Source organism: Vicugna pacos, chromosome 19, assembly GCF_048564905.1.
Source record: "Vicugna pacos chromosome 19, VicPac4, whole genome shotgun sequence".
Classification (NCBI taxonomy): Eukaryota; Metazoa; Chordata; class Mammalia; order Artiodactyla; family Camelidae; genus Vicugna; species Vicugna pacos.
The window spans coordinates 12,484,616-12,511,090 of record NC_133005.1 but is presented as its reverse complement, the minus strand read 5'-3'; the positions used below and the strand labels follow the sequence as shown (position 1 = coordinate 12,511,090).

Genomic DNA, 26,475 nt, shown 5'->3' with positions numbered 1-26,475 from the left:
ATGAGCATCCCTGACTACGTGCAGTGTGCTGAGGACCACGAGACTCGTCCCGTTGTGGTCCAATCCTTAGAGATCATCTCAGAGAATTTCTTTTGCAACTATCAGCTACTCACCTTGGTGAGCCATATCAGCCCATGCGGCTCCCAGTGGACACTCTGTATTCACTACAGGCACCACTATGTGCCCGACATTGGGTGGAGCATCTTCCAGACCCACCGCAAGTTCGTGGGCCTTGTCACCATTACGGACTGTCTCTCTGCCAAGGCCTTCAAGAAGCTCCACGTGCAGAGGAGCTGTATGGCACCTCGATAATGACTCTCAGCTTTTTGTCTTTGTACTGCATGTGGAGGTAGTCGAGCAGCCGCGCATCGACTTTGCCTTCAAACTAAGAGGACTGCAGGGTGGTGGAGAAGAAGATCGAGGACTTCACGGAGTCACTCTTCATCTTGCTCAAGTCCAAGTGGCTGGATGGTGGCCACAAGAATTCTGGGGACAAGATCCCCCTCCTCTGCATCCTGTTTGAGAAGGAGGACTTCATGAGACTGGACACAGACAGCAGGTAAGTTTACCTGGAGGCCAGTCCACCCTGGCTTTGTGCCGGATTGCTTCCCTACATCCAGAAAGGTATCAGCAAGGAAGAAGTCTGTCTTGTAGCCAAGGGGGGATGGAGATGCAGCCCGCCGGTTTACAGACATTTCAAAGTGAATCCGCCTTTTTTTCAGAGAGATCCTTTTAGGGTTAGTGTGGACACTTACTCCCGCTTTACAGCCATGACCATGGTGGGACCCCTGGGGATGCTGTCCAATAAAGTAGCCAAAGCCACTGATGCTAGGAGCACTGGGGAGGAGGCTGGACTGAGCTGAGATGTGCTGTAGGTCAGATGCACATCAGACACTGAGGCTTGTCTAGTAAAAGTATATAAACTATCTCTTTACTTCCTATATTGATTACATGTCAAAATGATAGTATTTTACATACAGTAGATTAAGTAAGATCTGTTCTTAAAATCAGTTTCTAGTATTTGTTTTTTGTTGGTTTGTTTCTTTGTTTACCATTTTAAACGTGGCAAATGGGAAACTTTCTTTACATGGCTCTCATTTCATTTCTGTTGGGCAGCCTATCCTGGGACAGTCTCATCCCTTTGCTTATAGATGAGATGCTGAACCCCGAGAGGCGGAACGAGGAGCTGGTTGAGCTGGGGCTGGAGCCGGTGTCTCCTGCCTCCCAGGCCCAGCACCTATTCTGCTCAGGCCCTCTCTTCTTGCCCGACAGCCTCCATGCCAAGTTATGACATCAGAAACACCGCCGGGGACTTCCGAATGAACTCCTTATGCAGGGAAAGGCGTATCACGGTGTATGGGACAGAGCAGGGAAATGTTCATTCTCACTTTTTCCCTGTGATTAAGTCAACGGCCCCAAATTGCCTCGGAAGTACAGACGAGCTCTTCTGGGCTGCCTACCCCCCCAACTTCAGCTCTGTTTCCCGGTGTATCTGTCGTGCTGTCCCTCAGGCAGAAGAGGGTGAGATGCCTTTTCCGAGACGTGGAAACCTTTGCTGGGGAGAGTGAGGGAAGCTGTGTTCCCCCGGCCTACGGCCTCTGTCCTTGAGTCTGGAGAGGGCTCATGGTGGTCCCACAGGTGACGGTCGGAGAACCTGGCACATGTTTCTGGGCCCGCTGTGAAGGAAGTGCTCTGTGATTCTTGAACTTAGCTAAGATCAGATCCTACTCTCTGGTTGTTGGTAAGTTGGAGGAGAAGATGCTAGAGAATTGATAAAAAGAATGTCTAGACCAGCCCTGTGTGTGAGAAGCACAGGGGACACGAGTCCCACCTGCGAGAGACAATGTAGCGGGCTCTGGATGAATTTTCTGTTCCTCCCAGAAATACCTCTATGACTTAAGGAAGGGGAGAGGCATGTTGTAGCCATGATCTGTACTTGTCCTCTCAGGGCCCTGTGATCTATATGCCCGCACTCCCCATCTGCTTCTTAAGATGAGCTGGCATGTTTAGGAGCCTGGGCACTGCTGAGGGCATAGCTGCCAGCACCGTGCTACACCAAGTCTGGCTCCGTTCACCTCTCCTGTCAACCCCTGCTGAGGCCCCAGGCATTAGTCAAGGTAGGTGCATCGGTGCAACATAAGCAGGGACCATTTCTCCCCCTGGACAGACTGGTGAGTGAGCAGTGGAAGCCTGGAGCCCTGCCCCAGCCCCCACGCCAGTGCCTCCTCTTTTGTCATAGGAGGCACTGGTGACATTTTTGCTCAACAAATGCTTGTCTCTGAGTCTGCAGCCCCACCAGAGAATGCCAGATTGTTTTTGTCTTTTGAAGTCTGCCCTTGGGACTTGGCGGAGTAGCCGGATGTGTAATTAGCCCACAGTGGTTGACACTGTCCCCATTGTTTACCCAGAACCTCGTGTACCAGGCATGGCTCCCAGTATCGAAATACAGCAGCGCATTAAACCTCCCTCCTTTTGGGTCTGTCTGTTCTGGTACCATAAGGGCTCAGCCAGCATCTGAACGTCAGTGAGATAACGCGGCCAGTGAGCTCGGGTCAAGCATATTCTCCTCCAGTCACTTTTACCCCATTGTTGCTTTTAGTATTCCACAGTCATTAATTATTTAAACAATTCTTTGGTACAGGAGCAGAGCCTAATTCTCTCCTGCTACTCTTGGTGGAAGTGAGTAAAACTGTCCAGACTGAAATGCGACCACAATTTGTAGTTCAAAAGCTGCCTAGAAGCTTGTAGGTGGAATTTTGGTTAGGGGCGCTGACCACGTTGGGGTCCCCCGGCAGCGCCGCTCCCCTCAGGCCCCTGCTTTCCCTGGAGCAGGAGGTGAGGGTGGGTCTCACCATCCCCTCATCCCTGGCCTCACACACTCACGTAAATTCTTGTACATGCTGTCAAAATCATTTTTGTTCTTGTGTGTTTCTAATTTTCTCTTGTTCCTCTTTTCCTTTTTCTTTATTCCTTTTTCAATTGTACTGCCCAGTGAGCATGTAGTTGCATCTGAAAATGTGGGCTGTGCACACCCTGCATTGGAAATAGCCAGATTGCCCTCCATACTGTCTCCATCGCTTTAAAAAGCAAAATCTTAACAGCTGTCTTGATCCATGTATTATCCTAGTCATTTTGTATTTTCTAATGTTTTGGAATATTTGCTTTGTTAGCACATTACCCACTGGTGTTAGATACCTGTTAAAATCCTTGCTTTGAGGGACCTGTTTGGTCCTCCTTTTATTTGGTGACAAATGCGCCCTTATTAAATTTGTTTGATTGTTTTGAAGAAGTGAGATGCGAATTGATTTAGGCGGCTGCTGAGGGATTCTTTTCATGGAGTATTTAAACTTGGAAAGTCAAATTCTGCAGCATCTTGCTCGATTCCTGCTTTTACACAAACGTGCTCGGCCCACGGTTCCTGGCTGTCTCTGTGTGACGTGCGTGACGGCGCTTCCTGGCCGGTGGTCACTGGTGAGGAAGTGGCCGGCTCGGGGGTGAGCAGATGCAGGGGACACTGTTGGAGGAAGCAGTCACTGTTTGGTTGTTTAATTTTTTGTTTTTTTGCATTCAACTTCCCCGTGCCATTTACTTTACTTTGCCTTCATAAAGGGGCAGAATTGGGTCTAAAATCTATGACACTATTTGTTCCCTTTACGAGGCTGGTTTTTCTGGGTATCAGGACAACATGACCTTCTCCTAAGTAGCTGGCTCACCTGGATCTGTTGGACACAGGGACAGCTAAAAGGGCCGTAGTTTCCTCTCTGCTCCAGCCAGTGGGCATTCAGAGCTGGGTCTGTGGTTTGCCTCAGCAGCCGTGCAGACCTCCCTGCCCCGGCCTTTACTTTTAAGCCATGTTGGCAGTAAAGAGTTGAATCCGTTTCTGTTGCAGCTGACATCCACCACTGACAGCCGTGTCGTTAGTTTGTGGTAGTCAGTCTCCAACACCCCAGACAACCGTGAAGGAAGATGATTTGGCCGACCTAGGACCCTGGATTCTCACCCTCACCATGGTTCATCTCACCCGGTGGAAGGGTTTGGCCACCACCATCATGCTGACCATGAGGCCTTGTTTCTCCTTTCATGCTCTGGTCCAAATGTGGACACTTCATTTTTCACTGAATTTGTCTCGCTTGAGACAGGCAAGAATATCTGAATGAGTCCATCACATTCTGGGTGGGGAACAGAACAGAAGTAAGTGTCGCAAGTAGATGGAGTCTAGGCTGTCCGGGTTGGCAAATGCAGGCTGGGATCTGTGATGGCTGGGCTGTACCCTGGACACAGGTCTTTCCCGTGGCTCCCGAGAGCCCAGGAGTTGGAGTGAGAACAGCCTTCCCTGGGTTCCCCCATCCTCATCTGCTCACTGGCAAGTGTGTCTGCTAATTAGGAGCTCCCCCAGACCTCGGGCCCTTCAAAGCTCAGACCACGGGAAAATCTTGAGTCCCTTCTCCTGGGCCTCCTGTGTGAGAATCCAGTGCCTTCTGAGGTGACCAGCGGCAGGAGATGCCTCCCCCTCCAGGGAGCACCCTACGGCGGACTGTTAGTGAACCATGCTGTGAGCTTGTGGGGTTCTGGCCATGGTCCCTGCAAAACCACACTTGAGATTGGCTTATTGGCGAAAATAACAGGACTGATTCCAGGGCAGGGCCGGGGGGAGGGAACAGTGGAAATTGAATGTGACCTGAGACAACTAGGTGGGTGCTGGGGCTGTTACTAAAATGGGGAGTCTGGGAGGTCCCTGCCAGGAATCGAATTCCAGAGTAAATGGTGGACATGAGGCATTTTTAAGATGCCATTTTTCATCCAAGTTAGGACTTCAAAGAGGCACTCGGCTCTATGAGACTGGGGCTCAGGTGAAGGAGCTGGACTAGAGATACAAGTTGGGAGTCGTCATTCTTAGCTGGTGTTCACAGCCTTGCATGTGAATTAGATCATCTCGAGAGCTGCAGACTGAGGCTGAGGGAGGGGAGGGCTGTGCCTCGGTTGGAGGAAAGCACAGACCATGCAGCTTTGGTGTGTCAGCCAGCGGCGTTTGTCATTTTCAGAGCAATCCCATTTATCCTTAAGGGGCCTGGGGGTCAGCAGGGCCAGCCAGAAAGAAATCCAAAGGGAGAGTCTTGGCCACGTGTGTGTCTTGGGAAGGTACAGAGGCTGCAGGATACGGAAGGTTAGAATCCTCAGAAGCTGGAGTTGGAGTGGGGAGAAGGTATTCACAGTCACCTGTGAGGGAGGGAGGGAGGCCTAGGGAGTCCCCACCCTACCGGACTTGCTTTCCCATGAACAGAAGGCAGTCAGACAGAGGATCTGAGGTAAGAAGGATGGGCACTGGGAGGGGAGCCAACCTGGAGAATGGTGCTTGGAAAGTTCTGGAATAGTCTCCCTGAAAAATAGAGTTAAAAATACCCAGACTCTTAAGAATATTGTTAGTGACTTGGGAGGAGGCAGTTGTTTTTCTGGCCTCCTAAGTGTAAGTCATGTATCCAGGGATACACAGAAGATACGGGCAGTCTGTTCCGGGGGCTTGATCCTTACCAGGGGGATCAGTGCAAGTTTAAAGGGACAGAAGGGCAGCGGAGGGAAACTAGCCAGGCACCTTGTCAGGTACCACTCGGCCGCCCTACTTGCGTATTGCATTCACATCCATGACTCCCAGGTGGGCGATGGCAGCCCCCTTTTGAAGATTGGGAAGCCTTCTCAGAGGGGTTAAGGAATTGGTTTGTTTAGCGGTTGATAAATGCTGTAGCAGGATTCAAGCAGAGCCTTGTCAGACTTCAAGGGCATGTTCTCTCTACTGTTTCCAGTACTTCCCTGTTATACCTGGAATGGTGAAGTGGGTCAGATTTGGAGCCTTTCAGAAAAAGTATGATTTAAGTGCCTCAGGACTGTTTCACAAAGCTCAGCGTTCTTTGATGGTTCTGAAGCATGCAGTGCTTTTCGCCCCACAGAGGTAACGTCTAACTCCATTGTCGATGATGTGGTTGCAAATGATATACAGGTGTAAAACCACACTTCGCAGCTTCTAAAGGGAAACTCTCCAATTCTCCCTTGGTCGGCTTTCTTCCACGGGGTGTAACTGTGCTGCAGCGTAGGCCTGAGCTTCCGTATGGAGTGAGGGTTTAATATCCGATGTTAGCATAAAACGGTCAGATGAAGAAAACCGACGTTGACAATTTATTTTTGGGTTTCATTAGTCAAGATATACTATCAGTTAATGGCCCATATAGCAAATGAAATTCAGTATAGGACATTGCATTTCTTCCTTTCTATTTAGAGTTCTCTTACCGAATAAGGTTGCCTGCTTTGGAACATCAGCTTCACCACCACAGCACCTATCAGTGTGTTGGTGTGATTGCATTTCCAGAGTGAATCTAATCTGGGCTTCCTAAGCCCCAAACACTCCAGTGCAGAATCACGGGCCATCTGTTAGTCACGCAGATACTTCTAAATTTATATGATGCCAGAAAAGAAAGAAGAGAGAGAGAGAGAGATTGCCTTTATCAAAGTTCCTTTCAGTTCTAACTGCAAACTGTTGTTGAGCAGCTCTTGTTTCCTTTGGATATGAATATATACATTTCTTTGCATGTAACCTGGGTTTTGGACTAGAACACCAAGTTCTTGCTGTCCACAAGCCACAAAAATAGTAGCCAAATTGCACACGTGTGAAATAGTTTATACTTTTTTCTGAGGAAGTATCCTTGAATTTGGGACTTGGGCTGTGATTTTTGCTTTTTGATTCCCCCACCCGTCTTGTAATCTCTCACTCCTTCCCACGTGGCCCCCAAGGGTTCGTGGTTTTATTAGGAGCAGGCACCCAGTTGGTCTCCATATATTGCTGCTATAGATAGAGCCCAGACAAGACTTAAGGACATTATCAGAGAGGACTTCCTGGAAGAAATGGGCTCTAAATTCATTTGTGAGGACAGAGTAAGAGTCAGCCAGGAGAAGGAGTCAAGAATGTGGCTCAGGTCGCAGGTGCAGCCCAGGCAGAGGCCTGGAGGCTTTTGGCGTGGGGACCCGGGGAGAGTGCCCTGTGCAGTCCATGGTGGAGGGAGCCCCTACTGGGGAGGACACTGGAGACAGTCCGTGGTGTAGGGCTTTGGAAGAAGTTGAGTTTTACTAGAACTGACACAGTAGGCAGTGAAGGGTGTCAACAGAAGTGACCCTCAGGAAAGGAACTTCTGGTTTTGCTTCTGATATTCTACAGACAGATGGGTCGGGACAGGAGAGAGCGTGTATGCCTGTCCCTTTGAGACCCAACCCGTCATTCGTTTATTCATTACACGTGCACTTCTGTGAGTCTAGGGGAGACAAAGTGTAGCCACATTAGTAAGCTAAATGTATTTGGTTCTTGAGAACTTAGCATTGTCAGAAGTTGACTTAGCCAAGAATGTTCTAGGAAGAGAGGAACAAATTGTGGAGGTTGGAGGGAGGGAAGGCTTCCTTTAGAAACAGTCAAAATGAGACTGGATCAAGCGGGAAGTAGAAGCAGGTCAGGGGGCCCCTGAGGTCACTGAGGACCTGTGTACTTAGGTAAGGCTGGGCGAGCAGGGTCTGGGGTGGGGCTAGAACTCTAACAGGGAGCCTCTGAAGCATTTGAAGTGGGGGTTGAAGTAATGAAATTTGTGATTTGGGAAGGCTGCCGTGGCTCTGTGTGTTTGTGTAGCGGGGAAGTGGGGGTGGGTGCCACCAAATGGGGGATCATTAGAAGACCATTCACAGGCTGGGATATGGGCATTGGGGCTTCTTGAGGACGGCAGGGGCAGTGTGGATGCCGGCTTTTCTAATGGGGGGCTTGTTAGCAGGCCGCCCTAGAGGCACTTTGTGGCTGGAAGAAAACGGATGGAGGCCGCCAGGTGGACTGTCCTCTTCTCTCCATCCTTGCCTAGTGTGATGATCTTAGCTCAGCCAACATTTGGTACAAAAGAGCTAATTTCCAGAGTTGCCCAGGCCTTTGTTGAGCTCCTTCGAGTGAGATCTGCTAGGATTTAGTTTTGTGTTCAGATCTGGATGTTCACTTAGATAGAAACGTCCTGGCATTTCGATTTCCATAGGGGTTTTTTTCTTCATAAATATTGCTTTCTTGGTGAGAGGAAATTTAATACAGCTGTTTTCTTTTTCAAAAAATCATATCTTTTAAGAAATTTAATATTCAAAACAATAGGAATATATAAAATATTTAAGGAAGTCTTTGGTGTAGTTTCTTTGCTTTCTGAGCTAATGTGGAGTTAGAGCCTTTGCATTACTTAATAGCACATCCTTGTCAGTATTTAAAGAGCTGTTAGTGGGCGCCCCAGGCCCCACCTCTCAAAGAATAGTTTAAGTTTTCTCTGAAATAATGAGGTCATAAAGGTCTTGTTTTCAGAAATCAAACGGTTTATCATACGCAGCATAGCCCAATTTATAAAATAATAATAAGTTCAAAATTAAGAAAGTGGAGGATAATTGATTTTTTTTGAAGCCTAAACATAAACTTTCTTGTCCTAATGTTGCAACTGGAAATTTTGAAAAGAAAAATCCTACTGCAATATCATCTACGTGGAATACATATATGAGTTTCAAGCTTGAAAAGTAACTGTGCAGTGGTTTTCGAAGTCAGGAGCATTCCAGCTCAGATACTGGCAGTGATGGTTGCTGGTTTTCAGTGGAATAGCCTAAATTTGCCTTCTTACCTTTTTTTTTTTTTTTTTTTGTAGTGAGAGGGTTGAGTAGTGCTTTGCCAGCATGATTTTGGGGCAATTTGAGGGCAGATGTCGTGTACAAACAGTGAGATATTTCCATGCATTTTATTTTTTGGACATCACCAGGGCACATGTGGGGTTTGTGCCTGCAGGCTGGAATGCTGCAGGACTCCCTAATCCGTCACCATTATGTCCTGGATCTGCTCCGGTCAGTGAATGATTTTCTGTGGCTTGGAGGTAAGGTGGTCTGATGGAGATGAACAGATGTGCAGTTAAAGTGCTATTAATTGAAATAAGAGTAACCTAGAAACATTGCTCTAACAATACAGGATGAGGGAGGAGAATTGGCTGAGCTACTTGCAGTGGGGAGACTTCTCATGTGACTCCCACACCATGACTCCTGCCAATGTCCGGCACAGTCCTGCATGGTAGTCCTGCCGAAGCAAGCAAGCACTTTGCTCAGAAACGCACTGAATTTCCTTGTGCCTCTGTTTGTTGGCTTTTTTTGAAAGCACATTTTGCCCTTTGCTTAAATGCCATCCATGCTAGTCACCTCTTACACTCATTTTTCTGGACCTCATCCATAAATAGCTGCTGAATGGATGAACAGAATGTAGTATCTCCATGTAGTGGAACATTATTCACACGTAAGAATGAATTTAAAAGGAAAAAAAAAAGAGGAAAATGAAAAAGGCCACCTGTTTTTGGAAGTCCACCCTGACTGTTCAACCCACACTTTTCCCTTTGAAACCCAATCACTTATGCTCCACTCTACTCTTTTTGATAGTACTTACCACCTTCTAATAATCTTTAAAGTTTTCAAAAAAAAAAAAAGAAAGAGATGCTGATACCACTTCAAAATGTACAAGACTTGATAACAGCTTGTTGCTTGAAAGGAAGCAGACACAAACGGTCAAATATTGTTGATTTCAGTGATCTGAAATGCCCAGAAAAGGCACATGCAGAGGCAGAGAGCAGGTGATGGTTGGAAGGGGCTGGTTGGAGGGGGTTAGGGAGTGACTGATAGTGATAGGCGGATTCTTTTGGGGTGATGAAATGTTCTGGAAATAAAAGGTGATGAGTGCTACACAACTGTGAGTGTGCAGAAGACTGCTGAGTGCTGTGTCTGGGAGTGACTGTTGTTGGGGCATCTTTATTTTGTTCTCATCCTGCAATGTGAAGAGCCATCTTCTGCTGTGTGTGTTCTACTCCTGTGAGTGGTGAGGGTCAGAGACTTTGCAGAGTCATGTTTCTTTTTTCCCCCTGGGTGAGTGTAGGCAAAAAAACATTTAAGCCTGAGAAAGTGCTCCATCTGCAGAAATGTCTTTTAGTTTTGCGTGGTGTAAAAACCTTGAGAGCTTTTAATCGTTGAAGCCAGTCTGTGGGGGGATATAGCCCGTGAAGCCTGGGTGACCCCGGGAAGTGCCGTGTAACTCTCCCAGACACGGGTGGGGATTTCACCCCCGTTCAGGCAGTGAAGGGCCCAGACCCGTGAGCAGACTTGACAATCGTGAATATTTACATGTATCCGCTGCTTAATCTTGGATATTAATTTCAAGCTGAGTCAGTTTGTGGCAGCAGCCTCATCCTACATCAGGAATTTATAGTATCTGCTCTTTGAGGTGAAGACAGGAATATACAGGAAAATAAGAAGAGCTGTTTTTATGATGAAAGATATTTGAGGAGGTTCCATAGTTCCTATACCCATAATTTAGCATCAGCAGGGTCAAAACTGTTAAACAGTCACCCTGAACAAATGTTAAGCCACAGAATTATTTGTTACTTCATATATTTTGGGGCTTAATGAGATCCAATACTTATACACATGTTGTCTCCAGCAGCCAACTGAGAGATGACACAAAACAGTAGACAGGCGAAAAATGTCTTCTGTGTTACTGATGAAGCCACGTTCTCCATGAACTTCAAGGCTGTGGGAAAATGCGTGTCATGATACTGTGTCCCAGAAGTAGAGACTCACCCTGTCCCATTAAGCTCTGGGCCACAGCGAGCCTTCCCTTGAGAGGACCTGCCCCTTCATGCACAGGGCTTTCCTGCCATGGAGCTGAGCATCCCAGGTGCTTCCCAATGGTGACCAACACTGGAGTGAAAGGAAGGGTTTCACATGCCCCGCTTGTCTCCCCGGACTCACACCTCACTCTGTTAGTGTGATGAGTGCTAGCTGTGCGCCAGGGGCCAGGGGTGTGAAGGGAGAAGCACACTCCATGGCCCAGAGGAGTGGTTAGGAGGCATCCCCTCCCTCAGTTTAAACAGGTGGTTGGATGGAACATAAGGGTACTCCCCAAGAGTTTATAAAAGGAGAAATAAGGATGTTCTTTGGGACTTAGGCTAGCCAGGAAACACATAAGATGATTAGAGGGGAGACTTGTAAATCACTTTGATATTAAGTTGACATTAGTTGAACACCGAAAATGTGCTACATTCTTTTCTGAGTGTTTTACAGAAATGAATCCTTCAATCTTCTCAACAAGCGAGTAAGGAAGGTTTGATTGTTATCCCAGTTTTACAGTGTGGAAATTGAGGCACACAGAGGGTAAGTAAGTTGGCAAAATCACAGAACTAGTAATTGGCAGAGCTGGTATTTAAACCCTGGCTGTCTGGTTTTGATGCTCCCAGAGATGGGCTTTGGGTGTTTAGCGTTATCAGCATCCCTGAATCTTTGTACCTCTGTGCATCAGTTAGCCAAGAAAGGACAGGGAAAGGAGAGTTACATGGGTGCTCATTGTCATGTCTTGCCACTGTCCACGGAGAGTGCACCGTAATTGGCGTTAATTGTCTTCTGGGCAGTAGATCTGTTCGTATAATAGAAATTTAGTCCATTGAGTTAATCTAGAAACCCTTCCTGCTCCGTTTCTGTCCATGCATGCCATGTGACTGCCTCCCCGTGATTGGGCCGTGGAGGAGAAAATGTACTCATGGTTGAACTCTGATATTTCAGTCTGGTTCATAGATTCACGTCTTCTGTTACATTAATAAGCTAAGTTTCTGGTTTTCTTGCATCAGTGTCTCGTGAGTTTGGTTAATGTGAAACCAGTCCATGGGAGCCCAGGGGTGATGACGGTATAATTTCTGAGCACGCTGTGGCAGTTCTACCCGTGCAGATGTGACTGAAGGATGTCCACCTTCCTCACTGATTACCCGCAACAGCAGGGTCCTCTCCCACCCGTGGATGTGAGGTTGGGAGCTCTCTGAGTAGGCCAGTCAGAGGCCGAGTCCACCAATCAGAAAATGATGAACTACCTGGAAGTGGGTTTAATAGAAGACAAGGGCTTCCAGGTAGTCAGATGGGCTGTTCGAGTCCATTTGGTGAAAAGCTTTCCAGTGTCTGTGGTTAAGCTGCTTCTTTGCTGTTGAAAAGTCTGGAGTAGATGAAGGGATTTTAAAAAGCAGAAAGGAGTGATTTCAGGTGGTATGTCCACATCGGTGAGAAGTGATGGATGACTGCCTTTGTGAGGCATAGACAGAGTCTTACAAACTTCATAAAACAGCTTTAAAAGCTCTTCCATCTGAGTGCACTTCATATGGGGTCCAGATATTCACTGGCCGCACTGTGAGGGCAAGTAACTGATGATGGCAGAAAGGACACGGAGGCATCAAAAAGGTCTCAGTCACTTTCCCTGTTTAAATGATGTGGCACAGAGTAATATATTTGAGCTGGTTTTTCACTGAAAAATTTATAGTGTTTTCTGGGACTCCCCAGTGCCCCAAGGTTCTATGCAGCTGGGTGTCCCCTCAGTGCAGCTCTGTCAGCGCTTGCCCTGGGCTGACACAGTGTCACGGGGAGCAGGAGGGTCAGCGTCCCCGGCTCCTCTGAGTTCCGTCTCCTCAACCGCAGAGCCGGGTTTCTCATCCGTGTCTACTTAGTAGGGTTGCTGAGAATCACACTTGATGCTTCAGATGTGACTTGTGGTTGTCTCTGTGATTGGCATATAGTTAATATATGAGAGAAACACTTGTTTTTTTAGTATAATTGTAGCACCTAGATTGCAGTGGTTTTTAGTCTGCATTTTTTATAAATTTATTCTTATACTTAAATATGCATTTATTTTTATTTATTTTTTTGGAGGTACTGGGGACTGAAGCCAGGACATTGTGCATGCTAAGCAGGTGCTCTACAACTGAGTAATACACACCCTCCTTTTCTGCACTTGAAAGTAAATATTGCTATACACAAAATTGCTCTTAAACACCATCATGGGACCTAGTCACTTTATAGACAATTGAACACGTATGCTATATCCATAGGAATAAATGTTGTTGAGACATACATTTCTGAATCTGTTAATGTGCTTAAAAACGATCATAGGTAGTGATAAACACGAATCTTTGATCCAGTACTTCTTAGGGTCTGTTTTGACATCAAGGGAAATTACAATCTACAGACAAGACTAATTGGGTCTCTTTGATATTTGGATGGTTTAGCAGATGATGAAGGCTATCAAAAGCTGAAAGTTTTGTATTTTAAATTAACTACAAAGTTATCTTCTACAAGTTGTAAGTACTAAGTTTGTGAAGTGCCCAGTAATCCAGGGGGTATGTGTCTGTGTCTGTGTGAACGTTTGTGTGTGTGATTTCAGGAAGGTAGAAAGAAGTTCCATATAGACTTCTGATACATTTCTCCTCCATTTCAGGTGTTGGCATATATTTACACTAATAAATTGATATTCTTTTGTCATTTGGCATATTGGGAATAAGAATTTCTCATAATTGTTTCAGAAGGGTTAGGAAGCTTGAGCTTAGGAAATGGGAGGAGATAGAGGCAGGGAGGTTTTATAAACTTTGTGCAGAATTAGAAACAGTAACTTTTCTCTTTTCTTCTAGAGCAAACTGGCACTGAATTGTAACATACTATTACTCAGAATTGCTTTTCTGATCAGCTACAAGTACCTCAGATTTTTTAAGGCCACATGAATGATGAAATGTGTTTTAACAGTTATCTTTAAAAGTAGTTTTATTTTTCAAGTAAAAGGCTATAGCCTATTCTTTCTTCCAGCGGTACAAGAAATTCTCATTGATCTATCTAAATGATCTCTGTGCTTAGTTTCTTTGTGTTTTTATTTTTTCTTTAAATGCTTTTTTCATTGTGGTTTGAATGAATGTTTAAAATTTCTGGATTTTGATCTTTAGAACATGCTGATTTATCAGAACTGTTAAAAACATGCTTGTTCTCTGCTCCTGGTTTGGTGGGGCACCCTATTGAATTCTGTTGTCTGTTAAAGAGGGAAATTCTTCCTCTAGACTGCAGATCATTAAGTGAATGGCTTTCAGTGTGCCTTTAAAATTATTTGAATGCATTGAGCATGTTTGTCCAGTGAATATTAAATTGACTCATTGTAATGACTTTGCTTTAATTCTGTGACTTTTGCTCCTCTCCACAAGAATTTGAATTCTCTATTGCATTTTGTATACGTGTTCTTAACAGGGGAAGAAATTTTGCATTTTTTACAGAGGTGGGTTTTCCTATCCCCTCTGAATGCCTTCAAAAATTTATACAATAAAAATCAGTTTTGCAGTGCAAAATTATTTCATAAACTATTTTTTGGCATAATCAGAAACAATGACCAAGAATGATAATAAAAAATACGAAAACCTTCCTTCTTTTTAAGAATAGAAATCAGGTAGTCAGGCTCCCGCATGCTTTGTGCCTGACACAATTACTCTCAAGTCATTGTGTATCATGATTCGGAGATGGTGTTGCTTCAGGTTTATAGATTTTTGTTTTAACATTTGTGTTGAATTCTTTCTCCAGGCTGACGTTTCCTGTTGGGTTTGTGGAAAGAGAAGAAGGGAAAAAAATACTTTGTTTTGTTTTCAGGAGGCCTGAGTTGATGAGAAATGTTGAGGGTGGGCTGAGAAAAAGAGTGACATTCCCTCTCCTCCTGGCTGAAATTGATAAACAAAGAAATCAATGAAGTGTATCGGTATTTCACAAATAGAAGTTAGCGAGCCCAAACTGGCTAGAAATGCACAATGGAAACTACTGAATTCAGCTGCAGAATGAGGTGCTTTACCAAGTAGAAGCAGCTTAGAGCAATCAGAAAAATCAGTAATATGATGAGATATAAAAGGAATATTATACCTTTTATTTCTGAAACTTTAATACGTTAAGATGTGTACAGCTAAAATAAGTTTCAAGCACCAGGAGTTAAGAGAGTGGGTGGTTCTGTAGGATCGTTATTCTCGGATGTGCCTAGACGGTGCTAGAGTGGCTGAAGATGGCAGGAAAAGACCCACATCCAGGATTTGTCATCCTAGGGTGTCCTCCATAATGGTTCCATGTGGGAGCCCATGATTGGGTTAACAAATTGTAAAACACCCCAGTCGCCTCTGAATTTTAAGGAAAAAAAATATGCTTTGATACTGCTTTGCAAGCAAGTTCCTATGCATCTTCACTCCAGTCTCCTTGCCTTAAAAAGCAGAGACTATACTTTGCTTGTGTAGTTGAGGTTTTAGATAGCACTCTGCTGGTTGCAAAGCAAGGACCGAGACAATCAGCTATAAACGCTGGGCTTGTGTATTGTTAGATAGTCTATTATCCCCAAAACAAGGACCTGGCAGGTCTGGTGGTCTGCTTTGTAATGAACATATCTAAAATTATATCTTGTTCCCCTCACCCCATGACTTCCCTAAAGATACACTAATCCTTTGTACTCATGGTGGATTCTACAATCTCTGCCTCATCCTGTCTTTCCCGAATTTCCTCCTTACTATCTTACAACTGTTAACAAATTTTTCCTTTGATTATACACAATAAATCTGGGAGCATTTGAGAGACTCATGGAGATGGCTCCCTACTCCCTCTCGATTTCTTGACTTTTTCCACAGAGTCTTGAATAATCATTCCATGTCGGTAAGACTTCTGCCAGCCAGAACCCATAGTTCCAGGTGAGAAGGATGCAGGCTTTATCTCTCCTACCGGAGGGAGAGACTGAAGAGGATTGAGATATGCTCCCCCGTGATCCCTTCCTGCCCCAGGTCTACTGCAGTTCACCTGCAGCCTTCTGGCCTCTGCTCAGCGGGCCTCTGTCCCAGGACTGAACTCAGCCTTTTCTTCCCTTGTCAACATTTCCTGTACCTTTCAGAACTTGGTCTCTTCTCTGCAATTCAACCCTGGCAGATGTGATGGTGGTCAGCGTGCTGGTGGGCAGTTCTTTGGGGACACCCAGGAGCCATGCTGATTCTCCTGAGTCTCTCAATCGGGGTTACAGAACAGTCGAGCACTGAAGGAAGCCCATTCACGTGATGTCAACACAGAATTTCATCACTTTCATTTTACTTTTAAATTTTCTGTGGAGAAATTATTTGTAGCGAACTGTTCCAGATATTCGCCGCCTGCTTCATCACCATTCCTTGTTGTCTCTGGTGCTAGTTTTATAAACCAGGTTTATTCTCTGGTCATATATGGTAGCTGGGCTTGCCGAATCCTTGATCTGCATTTGAAACAGAATGCTTCTTCGTGATGTCAATGTGATTTTCCTATTTCTGAATATTTCGTGTACACTCAGCAACTGTTTCAAGTGAAATGCTCTTGTCAAATTTCGGTTAACTCACATTTGCTGATCTCCTGCTTTCATGCTGAGTGCAGTTTCTTTTTCCTCTAATAAAAGTTAGCAATTTGCATTTACTATGGAAGATACTGGCCCAAGGTCCTTTTGTTCTTAAGAGTTTTAATACAATTCACCCATTAAAATGTACAGCGGTTTTTACTCTATGCCCAGAACTGTGCATCCGATTAAATCTTAGAATATTTTCATCCCCCCAACAGGAAGCAGACATTCTCATCTTCCCCATCCTCCCCCAGCCCCAAGGAGCCACTTTTCTCTCTGTGGATTTGCCTGTGCTGGACATTTCATGTATATCGAGTCACTTCATGTAAGTGGAACTGTCTATTGTTACTGACTTCTTTCACACTGAGTAACGTTTTCAATGTTTGTCCATGTTGTGGCCTTAGTCACTATTCTATGCTTTGCTATTGCTGAATAACATTCCACTGTATGGCTGGGCCCCTCTGTTTATCCATTCACAAGGTGATAGGCCTTTGCGTTTTTTCTGCTTTTTGGCTGTGATGAGTATTGTCGCCGTGAACACTCATGTGGGATTTTTTATGTCGATATCTGTTTTCAGTTCTCTTACGTGTGTGCCCAGAGAGCAGAAACCAAATGTTCAACTCTCTGAGGCCCTGCCAGGCTGTTTTCCAAAGTGGCCACGCTGTGTTACTTCCTCACCAGCAAGGGCTGTGCGCTCCGCTCCCTCTGTGTCCTCATTAGTGCTTGTTACCCTTTTTTTTTTATTATAACCTTTTGTAGTGAGTGTGAAGCGGTTTCTCCTAGTGGTTTTGACTTGATTTCGCTTACAGCTAATGCTATTGAACATCATTTCATTGTGCTTATTGGACATTTGTATATTTTCCTTGAAAAATACCTTTTCAGATCCTTTATTAACCTTATAATTGAGTTGCCTTTTTATTGTTGAGTTGTAGGGCTTTTTTTTCTTCATTTGGAGATACAAATTCCTTATCAGATAAATGATTTGAAAAAATTTTCTCCTGTGTGTTGTTTTTTCACTTTCTGAAAGGTGCCCTTTGAAGCAAAGTTTTCAATTTTGATGAACTCCCATTTATCTCTGTTTTCTTTGTTTCTTGTGCTTTTGGGGTATTATTTAAAATCTGAGGTATTTTATTTAAGCTTTTATATATAAAATAACTGAATTCTTAGGACCATTCTAGGAGATGGGTGTGGTTCTTGTCCTCAGTCTATGGATAGGAGACTGAGTTGCAGAAAATTTCACTGAAATATCAGTGTCACATCTACCTAGTGCTGTGGGATTTCAGACCCTCATGTTTGTCCCCAGAATCTGTGATCTTCACCACCATGCTCCACTACTGCCTGGAATCATTAATGAAAACATCTTTCCTTTTTTGATTTCTTGTTAGTTTGTTTTCTCATTGGGGACCTCATCTCCTTATTTTCCTTTCGGATGTCAGTGTAGATTTATTATAGGGCTCATGTAGGCAGAAGCATTGCTATCAGTTAACTTCTTTATTACTCACTCTCCAGTGATGATTGTTGCTAGTTGACCTAATCAAGTCATGCTTAAGTCTTTCCTGCTCATGACACTAAAAACAGTCATGACTTATAGAATGCTCAAAGTACTTGATTGATTTTATTTTGCTACCCAATCAAACCAATCAAGTAAAAACCCCAGTGTTGACACAGACTATAAGCCCTCCAGAATAGGGTCACTGTCTTCCTTGTGTTTCATTTATTTGGTCACAGTGTGTGGATAGTGCTTTGCTGTCCAGCAGTTTTGTGAGGATACGGTGCTTGTGAATCATTGTAAGGACAGAATTTTGAAAAAAGACTGTGTTGTTCATTTCACAAGGGAAAAGATAATATAGAAATACTACTCAGATCTATTTTAAAATTAAGCTTGGAATTTTGAGGAGAATTCAAGAAACCATACAAAGCTCTTTTTCACTAATTTTAGATCTATCTTAGACACATTATGGTTACATAGCAGGGTAACTTATCAAGTAGATTTGAGAAGAGGGGTGTAATATTGATTATTTGTTTTAGTTGAAATATTCTACTTGGGATAAAGTAATTAGTGCCCATAAATGAACGAATATGTTTGTATTTCTATGCAACATGGGAGCAGACTACATATGTTTCTATATAATATATATGACTGTGTGTTTTAATCTGTCTGTCAGTGTTTTTATAGTTTTTCAGCAATGTTGTAACTTCAGAATTCTTCTAAGTTATTCACTCCCGATACTACTGCAGTTTGTACTGTGTATCCTATCTTATGCATGGAATTCCACTCTCCCCTCAGTGAGGAATTTCCTTTCCTATTGAGTTAGTAGCAGAGTTAAAGGAACTGTGATTTCTAGGCCTTTGCTCTCCACGTGTTTGCAGTTGGCTTTCAATCACGATTTTCCCTTTCTTGAGTTTTGATTGTTCAATTAGAATTTTTGAAAATAATTATTAATAAGTTTCACTGGTCTCCCTAGGAACTTGATGTGTTTGTGCTTTTCAGTTTTCAATTTATGAAAATTGTAAATGCACACTTGTTTTACAGTAGTCCTTTTTCACAAGATATTTGTTTACCCCTTTATAGTTAAAATAATTTTTCCCCAATGAATGAATCGGTGTGCATGTTTTAAAAGATAACTTACTTTTTATTTTTCTTATTCTAACAGGTATATTCGTTGTACAGAATTTAGAAAATAAGGATAAACACAATACTAACTTAAATATGGCCTCTAATCTCACTTGCAGAAACAGTTGTAATGTTTGAAATTGAGAATTACAAGTCCTCTCATGTTGTTTTTCTCTTTCAAGTATGTTTTGGTTACTGAGACCCTCGAATTCCCATATGAATTGTAGCAGCAGCTAGTCAGTTACTGCAGAGGAGCCCGTTGGGATTGTTACCGAGACCACGTTGTATGTATGCATCGTTCTGGAGAGCACTGCCATCCCAAGAATGCTGTCATCTGATCCAGGAATCTGCGTGGTGTGTCTTTCCAGGTATTTAGGTATTCTTTAATTTTTTTTCAGCAATGTGTATGGTTTACATAGTATTATTTTACTTTATTTTTTGCCTTTATACTGAGGACAAGTGTGCAAGGTACCAGGATTAGAATTGTATTATAGCCCCACAACTTGCTGCCACCATGGACGCTGCGGTCTCTCTTTGCCCTTTGTAAAATCTCGCATAAAATAGGACCTAAGTAACTCTCTTTTGAAAGAATGATTATATGATTGCTGGATGATGCTTGAGAGTCCTTGTGATGATGTCTTTTTCCCAGACTTTCCCCTCTTCTTAACTATGCCCTTTCTCTTCCTTTCCTCCAGCCTGGGTTTCAGCCTGCCTGTGGCATTGATTTTCCTTGTCTGTGGACTCTTCCTTTCACTAGTTCATGATAATGTCACATGTGGGCTGTGGAAACTTGCTAGATGTCAAGAAAGAGCAAATCCATTACATGCTAGTATTTTTAGAGAGTGTTATTGAATTATCGATTGAAATTAAATCAGGCTGACCCATTGAGCCATCCCCTGAGCTCTTGTCGCCTTCCTAGAGGTGATACTGCTCTCGTTGCTGCATGTGCCCTTCCCCCAGACTTGGTTTTGGAGTTGAGCATGTCACCATCACTGGAGACCTCTCTTTAAAAGATGAAGAGAACATTTGCTCCTCCCTGGTTGGGGACTTGGATGAGATGAGGTAACAGAGAAAGAATGGAGCCCCACCTCATTCTGACCACTGCTCTTTCCGTTCATTTCTCCAGGGGAAGAGTACAATTCAAAAATATAAAGATTGTGAGCTAATGAGATAGACAAGACAACCGATCATTTATTAAATAACCTTTCATGCCAGAAACAAATGTATTATGCACACAAAAAGCACATAAATTACGGTAGTACTGTGGTTACAAACGTGGGTCCGGGTTCGAGTCCTGCTCTGGAGTAACAAGTCCTGTGAGATGGAGAACTTGTAGGTCGGCTTAGCCTCTCCCAGACTTGTTTTCTGTCCTGCAGAGACGGGGCTCGCTAGTCATCCTTCCCCTGTAGAGGTGCTGTGGTGTGTAAATGACGCGCGTGGGCAGCCCGAGCACACCTGCTCGTTCCTTATAAGTGCAGGATAGCACAGCTTTTGCGGTGACGGCTTTATGATCGCACCGTGTAGTCTCTCAGTGCTCTGAAGGGATGCCTTGCGGTTTGGAGATGGGATTCTCACTTCTGTAAATACCCAAGGGTTCTGTTATTGAGCCTTGCTGATTTAATCTATTCTTTAGAAAGTACATAATTTAGATATATTTTTCAAACATGCATGCTTTTCATCTTTTATTATTTATACTTCTACCCTCTCATCTCTTGGCGTGACATTTCATGGAATCCAGGAAACAGTCCTAAGCCACCTGCCTCTTCACACTTCTTCATGACGGTTCTCTTCCTTGACTAGAAGAGGGTTTTGCATAGGAAATTTTGTTTGCTCCCCTTCTCTTGGAGTCTCCCTGTTTGTCTGCCCATCTCTCACCTGTCCATCTGTTCATTCCTCTACCCACTCATTCTTCTGACTTGTTCCAAGAAGCATTTCAGACAGCTTACAGAAGAACAGATGCCAAATAAACAGGTGAGAAAATGGGGCCAAGTTCAGACATTGAGGTTCGGAGTTGAGCCTGTGTGAGAGTTGCAGGCGTGATACACACGCCTCTGCCTTGTGACTTATAAGATCGACAGCATCAATGTGCCTGAGGCTCCCAGCAGACACAGGGAAGCAGGGTTTGTGGGAGATGCTCACTGGCTGTGAAATAAATAAGTGGCTTAGGAGAAGCCCAGTCTTTCCAACAACTAAGGCTTAGGAGAATATTTTGATTGTCTTCCAAAATCAGAGTATTGCATCTTTTTTTTTTTCAGAGTTTTATGTATAGTTGGTTAACATTCTATACCTGGAAATTTCTCCAAAACTGCTGCCCACGTGAGTCCCATGGCTCGGGAATGGGGTGGTTCTGCTCATTGACGGGTGTTGGCCAGAAACGGAAAATGACAGCCTCAAAGTAGCCTGGGATTTATCAGTTATGTTTTGTCAGTGCTGTAGATTTCAGAAAATGCTTTTACCATTTCTCTCCACCTGAGGTGGCAGCGTGTTCTCTTCCCAGCATCAGGAGCTCAGGGCCACATGATGGTGGGGGCTGGCTGCACTGCCATAAAGACAGCTGAGCTAGTCACTGCATGTGTGGTGCTTTCACGTAGTGCATTTCATGTTCTTTAATAGGTTTCAACAGGTAGTTAGCTAACTGAGTTTATTAACATTTAATAAATATGATGCTTTGTTGAAAAGACAGTCATAGGCAGAATATAAGTTGTGAACACTTTAAAAACGGCTTCATTACTGAAATTTCAGTAAGGAAGACTCAGTTTATCTTATTTACGCCTCTCTTTAAAAGTAACAAAGAAACAAGACAGAAAAAGCAGAGGATGATTTCTGTTCTTTCTCTCGGCTTGCAGGTGCCCTCACCTCCAGTGGCATCCATCCAGACACCAGCACTGACACTGGCCGTGCTCAGAACTGCCTCAGCCCTGAAGACACAACTGACAAATAGAAGGGGGCCGGGCCCTGTTACAGCGGGTGCTCTCACTTTGTGGGTCCTTATGTAACTGCGCGGTGTTATTCAGGATCACCCATTCTGCACTGTGTGACGGTGCTGCGGTGTCTCCTAGTTATTTGTTTCTTTAAGTACTCGTGTATTTTTTCCAATGTGTGGTACTAGACATTTAAAAATGCTTTTTTCAGGTGAAAAATAATGTGTATTTAATATAAAAGTCTGAAAAAAGGGTCAAAAGTGTCTATCCTGGTCCCAGTACTCAGAGATAATAATTAACACATTAACATCTATTTTCTGTTTTTTCATCAGTGTGTATCAGCTCTGTCATAAAAACCAGCGAGCACTGTGTGCCTGTTTACTGTGTGGAGACCTCCATTTTCCATTCGGCTTATTACACATTTTTCTACAATATTCTATCTCCCCTGGCATGATTTTTAATGACCATTATATCATTCTGTCTTGTGGAGGCATCGTCCATTTTACTTTGTACTTAAATATACTTTTAAATTCCATGTATACTTAACTGTAATTCTGAAAAGAGAACTGTGGTGGTACCGAAAGTCCCCTACTTCCTTTCCCCTTTTTTCCTGAGAGTAAAAACTGCTGACAATGTGGAGTATATATTTTATGACCTTTATGCCTATGTCATATATATATATATATATATATATATACACATACATACACGTATAAGAGAAATCAATGTATATGTGTGTGTATATATACTTTATTGAAAAATAAGGCCATACTATATGTTTTCTGCAGCTCGGTTTATTCACTAAGGTATATATCATAAACGTCCTCCCCCTCCAGACTCACCCAGTGCTTTCAGATAGAGTGGTCTCCTGATGTGCAGGTTTGGTCTCTTGTGTAAGGACATCTTTCGTGGGAGAGAACTGTGGACAAGGCCTTGGACCACGCCGAGACACCGGAACTTTAGTGGCCACAGCTCACCGTGATTTACTGCATCATTGTCTTGATGGTGGACACTTTAGTTTTCTCCATTTTCCACTGTCAGAAAGGGTGTTTGACTGACATCCTTCTTGTACAAACATTCCTGTGGTCTTGTATGAGTATTCCTTTAGTTAAGGTTTCTGGAAATTTAGTCCTTGGATGTGACAACTACATAAATCACAGGCTTCTTTCAAGTGAATCTAGAAATTCCTTCATCTGTGGGGAATGAAAATATGTAGAATAAATTATGTAACCAATTCTCTATCGCTGGATATGATTCCACTTCAGCTTTTCTTCCCACCATTGTAAACACTGCTGTGTAAATGTTCTGATGAGTACATCTTCTTGAACTGATTTTTTCTAAATGTAACGATTCCTAAAACTGAAGTTCAGCCAGTGTGTCCACACGTTTTTCAGAGTTTACATATCCATTGACATGTCATCCTCCATAAGATCACTTTGTTGTTTCAAAAATGGACACTAGCTAGAATATCATTTACAAATATTTGCCAATATGATGAGCAAAATGATTTTCATTGTTTTAGTTTGCACTTGATGACCAGTGAGGTATTGAGCATTTTTCACTCATTAGCCATCTGACTTTTAAAATGTGAAGGATCCCTTTTGTCCTTTGCACACATTTAAGTGGGGAGCTTCTTGTTGCTTTGTGACAGCTCTATGTATATTATGAACATTAACCCCTTGTCTTCATCAACATGTATCAGAGAGCTATTACTTGTCATTTCTTGCCTTTCACTTTGTTCAGTAGGTTCATTATTGTTGTGGCCCAAAATAACCTTAAGATAGTAAATGTCTTCTTTTTGGGTTTTATTCTTAGAAATACTTTCTTATAATGGTATAAATCTCCTCTGTAGGATTTTTAATCTCTAAGATGGAGATGATAATGGTACTTGTTATACTGAGGAGAAGTTGAATTTATATGAGCAAAGAGTTGTATTTGCTGTTACTAGTACTTTCTAATATTTACATCACTTTCTGTAATTTTTATTCTGGTCATTATGACTGGAAAAGAATTTGTTTTTTCCAGGTATTCTCTGATTGTACCAAGACAATTATTGTATTCATACTTTGCTTTTAAATTTGAAATCCCACCTGTAAAAAATACTTATGTACACTAGAGTCTCTTTTTGAGCTCATGATTTATTTCTGTCAATCTTACTTTCTTACTCTAGCACTATATCTTACATATTGTAAAAATTTATTTAATATATGACAGTGCGAATTTTTTGATTCTTTTTTCTATCCCTAAATTTCTTGGCTTGTATTATGACTTTATTATTCCTGAAGAATTCTAATATAATTTTTTCAAGTTAAAAAAAAAAGATAAGTGTTGTCATGGGATTTTTTAGTAATTTTGAATTACCTTTAGGAGAACGTACATCTTTAAAACTGCTTTCCTCCATACAATATGTTGCTGTCTCTACTTTCACACTTCTTACTTTACCCCTCAGTTCAGTCCTGTACTTTCTCCATGTACAACATGGGCATTGTTTTTGAGTTTATTCCAGATTATTGTTGATGTTTCTGTTAATTTTTTAAGTGAGAATTTTTTGCTATCATATTGTTTTAACTGTTAAAACTGACACCTAGGAAGGCAGATTCGGTTTGTAAATACTCACTTTGTAACTTCTCATTTAAAATTGTAAGTATTAAGTACTTGTTACAGAATCCTTTCTTTTCTGTTTTTAAAAATTTGTTTCCAAGATTCTCAAAATGGTCATAGCTAAGTAGTATAGGTGGGGAGACAGATGGAGAGTGGTAGTGTGGCTCATGAACAAACTGTGAGCAATTTCATGGCTGCCTTTATGCTGGAAAAGCTGCTAAACAGTCCAGCTTAAACCAGGGTGGCTTTGTATGCATTTGAAATCCAGCTTTCCTGCCTGTATGGTGAAGCCTGGTGGGCGTGGCAGGTAGATGATCAAGGTCGAATGGAGGTTATTGGCTGCACAGAGCGCTGTGTCTGAGAACTGGAGACCATCGCCATGGGAAATGCTTGGTGCCAGGAACAATGCAGAGGAGCTGGGGAGCCTGTGTGTTAAGGATTTCCCAGCCCTCGGAGTGGGAAGATCAGACTCTGCATTCAGATCTGAGTTTGAATTCATCCTCTTTAGTTTACTTGTCCTCTGACTTTTGTCAAGCTATATACCCTCTTTCACTTCCTGTTTTCTTGTCTCTCAAAGTAGGAGAATTACAGCCTGCTGCTAGAGTGTTTGATCAGGTTAAATAATTTGTGTCTATAAGATGCCACGTACAGTCACAAGCTCAGTGAGAAAAGGGCTGTCGCCTGTTCTTCTGCAACTCAGTGCTTGACAAGACATGGGGGAAAGCCAGTCCCTAATTTGTGTGTGATGCAAGTAGGAAAATAATTAATGTCTTGCCTTTCCCTAACAGTATTCTTACAGCTTTGCTTCATTTACTTCTTTCCTCCTTTCCTTTCCCCTTTCCCATCCTCCACCAAAAGAGCCTGAGACTCTCTCAGAATAGTAGATTCAAATTACTTTAAAGGTTGGCTCATCCTCATGAAATGATAGTATCATAAAAAAACTGTGCACATCCCAGAATATATTTTATTTGATTTACACACACACATGTGCGTGCAAACACACACACACACAAAATCAGGCTACCTCCCACTTGCAGAGGGAGAAGGTCCACTTTTTCTGAGTTTTCATTTACAGAGAGTGAGAACAATGTCTCTTACACAGACTTTCACCAGGTTTCGTGCATGGCGTTTTTAATTGAATTTCTGCTTTGTGGCCATAGATATAGTCTCCTAATAGAAGAGAGAAAGTGGAGACATAGATATTCCACTGAGATATTGGTGTCATCATATTTTAGTTGGAAAGGATTTAAGACAGCATAGAGTCATAACATTTTATGGGTGAGAATCCATGATGTTGTAACTTGGACAAGAACCTGGACCTTCTGCCATCTTGTCCACGTGGGTGAAGAGGCAACTGGGCAGGGGATAGTAGGGATCCTTCCTGCTTCAGTTCCATGTTCTTGCTAGTTTTCATTGCTCAGCTGCCTTTAGTTTATGTTCATGAGGCCACTCATGGGAAAGTCACTCTGTCCTGATAGATTGAGTTTCTTATCCGCGAAAAGCTCTGGACCCACTCATATTTCCCAGAGTTTTCTGCTGACCTGCTGACACTTTATATAATTGAGACCTAAGAAACTACTGAATATAAAATCCTTATTGTTATCATTTGCCCTCGAGTTCCATAGGAATGGGGTGCTGTCTCAGGCTGTCTAAAGCCAGATACGAACAAAGATAGGGTGATGGGCTGTGCTGCTGGACCTACACAGTCGAAGGGGATTTCCACCTTAGCTTTATAATCAGGCAGATGAGTTCAAATCTTGCCTTTACAAATTATTATCTTTGTGTCTTGGGGGAGAAACTGTACTTTTTTGTGTCCAAATTTGTTCATCTGTAAATAAGTTCAGTATTTATTTTAAGGTTTCTGTTTTATAATTGAATGAGCTAATTCCTTCATTTATACCTAAAATAGTGATCGCATGGTTCTATGCTGGTGCCTTGGTAGTTGATTACTAAGGGACACGGCAGTGAGAATGGGGGTGGGGGACCCCTGGATACTAGAGCTTATATTCCAGGATATGCTTGTAAAAGACTGGATGTGCAGTGGATTTTTAGTAAATATCTACTCCTTTCCTAATCTGCATTGACTGTTTATATATCTT

The 26,475-nt window shown here is 43.0% G+C and overlaps 1 long non-coding RNA gene across 1 annotated transcript; it reads left to right on the top strand.

The window, feature by feature from the left end:
* The first annotated feature begins 353 nt into the window (after nucleotides 1–353).
* On the top strand, nucleotides 354–21,925 carry LOC140687385 (uncharacterized). Its single transcript, XR_012061637.1, has 3 exons — nucleotides 354–559; nucleotides 19,037–19,222; nucleotides 21,701–21,925. It is a non-coding gene; the product is annotated as an uncharacterized lncRNA (long non-coding RNA).
* Nucleotides 21,926–26,475: the final 4,550 nt, after the last annotated feature.